This window comes from Arvicanthis niloticus, chromosome 4 (assembly GCF_011762505.2).
Source record: "Arvicanthis niloticus isolate mArvNil1 chromosome 4, mArvNil1.pat.X, whole genome shotgun sequence".
NCBI lineage: Eukaryota > Metazoa > Chordata > Mammalia > Rodentia > Muridae > Arvicanthis > Arvicanthis niloticus.
The window spans coordinates 67883992-67887957 of NC_047661.1; positions in this window are offsets into that span (position 1 = coordinate 67883992).

Sequence of the window (3966 nt, forward strand, 5' to 3'; positions counted from 1 at the left end):
AAGCTCAGCTCCCAGCACCCTCATGGCAGGCAGCTCACAACTACATGTAACTCCAGTTCCAAGGAATCTTACAGCCTCTTCTGGACTCTGCAGGCACCAGATATGGGTGATACATATACATACATGATATATGTAGGCAAAACAGTCATGCATATAAAATAAAAATTTTTAAATCTTAAGAACCCATAACTAGGCACCTTATAACACTTACTGAAATGGCTCTGAGAAATAGAAGAAAAAACAAAAACACCAAGTGTTAGAAAAAAAAGAATGTGAAGATATCGGAGCCTGTGAAGTAGAAACTTCTGGTTTCTTTGGAAAGTTAGTTATGTCAAATGTTGTTTTGCTCGGGCACACAGGTGAAAGGATGTTTTGTTATAGTAGACACGTGAAAGGACGTGTGATGTTTAGAAAAAAACATAAATATGACCCCAAAGACGCTGTGACCCCACAGAGTGAGCATTGTTTGGCCTTCTCTGGTGGGTGGAGGGCTAGAGGGAAGGTAGGCCCCTCATTAATGTGGGTTGAGAAAAATATATGCCTACACCCATGTGTACACTAGGTAGAGAGTGTGAAGTGAGGAGCACTGGGCAGTCCTCCCGAGGGCCAACAGAATGGCCACGGTATGATCCATTAGCCCTGCTTCTGGGTATGATCAAACAGATTGGGAACATTTATATTTCTGAGCTCATAGAAACGTTGTTCACAGTGGCCAGAATATAGCAGCAGGCTCAGCGTCCACTGGCATGGAACCTGAAAACAAAGTGTATGTGTGCACCACCATGGAGGATGAAAGGGAGATGAAAGGGGGATGAAAGGGGTATACTAGGCATGGCTTTCCACACAGAGAAAAAAGGATGGATGGATGGATGGATGGATGGATGGATGGATGGATGGATGGATGGATGGATGGATGGATAGATGGATGGATGGATAGACAGATAGATGGATGGATAGATAGACAGACAGACAGATAGATGGATGGATAGACAGACAGATAGATGGATGGATGGATAGACAGATAGATGGATGGATAGATAGACAGACAGACAGACAGACGGATGGATGGATAGACAGACGGATGGATGGATAGACAGACAGACAGACAGACAGACAGACAGACAGACAGACAGACAGACAGAGAAACTGGCTCACATGATTGATTATGGAAGCTGAGGCGTCCAATGACAAGTCCATACAAGCTGGAGCCCCCAGGATACAGGTAGGGTTGCTCAGTACAAGTCTGGAAACTTCAGGACCAAGTGTGGCTCTCCACTTGAGACTAAGAAGCTGGGACACTGGTGTTAAATTCTGGAATCTGGAAGTTTACTAGATAGTGCCTGCCATATAAAGGGTGGCTCTTTTCCAGCCAGTTTGCTGTCTGTTTGCTCTACAATCGGTCTCACAGAGTCTCAGAAGCATCGTCTGCCAGCTTTCTAGGTATTCCGTAGCTCAGCCTGGAATATGCCCCTGGAATTATTCACTACAAGGAATGAATGTTCAACAAGCCTCTGGGCAAGCCACATAAAAATGACCAGAAGTCTGAGGGGTGTCTGGAGCAGGAGAGGAAGCTAGGCTCTAGGGCAGTGAGGGAGGAATCCATGGTGCTGGAAAGCATGACTGCTTTCTTGCTCCTTCCTTCAGCCAATAGCTGGAGAAATTGGGTGTCAAACAAGAAAGGCTACCAAATTTCCCAGACAGCGCAGGAAGGCCCCTGGAGCCCAGTCTCAGTCTCAGGCCCTTTCCGGGCTTCATGGGAGAAGCCCCTTGTTCTAAAGGTCTTAGGAGCAGCAAGACTAGGTGGGGAAAGGCCAGGATGGAGAAGGCAGGGCCTTTTGTTTAGTGCCTTTCAGGGTATGAGGAAGAAAAGGAGTCCATAAGGAAAAAAGAAATAAGAAGAGAATTTCTCCAATAAAAAATAAAAACTGCTGCTGCTGCTGCTGGTGGTGGTGGTGGTGGTGGTGGTGGTGGTGGTGGTGGTGGTGGTACAACACACCTTTAATCCCAGCACTCTGAAAGCAGAGGCAGGAGGATCTCTGTGAGTTTGAGGCCAGCTTGGTCTACAGAATAAGTTCCAAGACAGTTTGGGCTACACAGAGAAACAAACAAAACAAAAACCAGGCGGGCAGTGGTGGTGCACAGGCACGCCCAACTCCCTGCTGCACACATAAAACAGGTTTTTTTAATTGAAAATTGGAAATGGGGCTGGAGAGATGGCTCAGTGGTTAAGAGCACTGACTGCTCTTCCGGAGGTCATGAGTTCAAGTCCCAGCAACCACATGGCCGTTCACAACCATCTATAATGGGATCTGGTGCCCCCTTCTGGCCTGAGGATGTATGTGCAGCAGAGCACTCATACGTTAAATAAAAGAAAAAAAAAAGAAAGAAAGAAAAGAAAATTGGAAACAAAAAACAGCAGCAGAGAAGTAAATGCCGAGGAGAGGGGAGGGATGAACCTCAGTTTTATGAATGTAGAGTTTCTAAGATGGAAAGCCCACAGAGCTGTCACACAATAGTGTGAGCACTGTCACACAATAGTGCCACACAATAGTATTGTCTCATATTAGTGCCACACAATAGTGAGTACTGTCACACAGTAGTGTGAGCACTGTCACACAATAGTGTCCCACAATACTGTGAGTCTAGTTAAGGCCATTGAATCTTATCCTAAAAGTGGCTGAGGGTATATTTTGTAGTATATGGACTTGCCACAATTTAAAACAAATAAACAAAAGAAGACATTTTTATTTTATGTGTATGTATGTTTTGTCTACATGTATGTATGTCTGGTGACTGCAGAGGCCAGAAGAGGGCTTCAAGTCCTCTAGACCTGGAGTTACTGACTGTTGTGAATCACCATGTGGTTGCCAGGAATTGAACCCAGGTCCTCTGGAAGAGCAGGCAGTGCTCTTATCTCCTGAGCCATCTCTCCAGCCCCCATTCATGTGCGTGCGTGGACATATAGGTACAACATCACATGTGTAGAGCTCAGGTTTCAGTCCAGTGTGTGGGTCTCAGGGATTGAACTCAGGTCAGATGGGCTTGTTGGCAGACGCCTTTGCTCTTCCAGCCATCTTGCTTGCTCTAAGAACTTTTAAAAACTCTATAGAAGAGGGTTGCTGAGGAAGAGGCAGCTGTGGTGTGGCTGAGCAGAGGTCACAGTCAAGCTGCTGTTAAAGACTTAATGGCTATCTTAGAGCAGTCACAGAGCAGAAAGGTGAGGAGAGCGATGCCACAGGGGCTCAAAGAGAGCTAGGGAAGGGGCAATGGGAGGCCACAGTGGACTCTGCTGTTGTTCAGTGGCAAGAGGAATGAGAAACCAAGTACAAACTAAATAGGTAGAATGATGGGAAAGGTTATTGGCTTTTCGGTTTTGATGTTCTGAGACATTTTTGTAGCTCAGGTTAGCCTCTGTCTTATTATTTGGCCAAGGCTAGTTTTCAGCTCTGGATTCTCTTGCCTCTGCCTCCTGAATGCTGGGATCACAGGTAGATGTCCCTAAACCTGTGTGTTCAGTTTTACATGGCCTGTGCACACCTGTAGTCAGAAAGAGGGAGCCAGCAAAGTGAAGTAGGGTCCCGCTAAAAATCACACTAGAGGACAGAGGTTAGGCAGGCTGCCGTGTCTGGCAGAGAGAGAAAGCAGTGTGCATGGGGAAGTGTGGAGACAGACGGATGGGGCCAGGGTGGGGGTGGTCGTGGAGCACCTCCAGAAACTGCGGCTGGGGGCAGAGCTGAGCTGAAGTCACGATGAGCGTGGGAGTGCCAGAGACAGAAGGTGTGGTAGCCAGAGAGTCTCACAAGCAAGCACTGCTAAGGCTGGCCCACACAGTCCCAGCCCTGCCTGGAGCCCTGGGAAGGGCTGGCTGGGGCAGGCAGCAGCTGCAGAGTGTCACCCACAGACCTGGTCCTCCACACAGCTATCCTGGTGGGAACTTGGCCTTAAGAAAACCAGCACACCATAAGC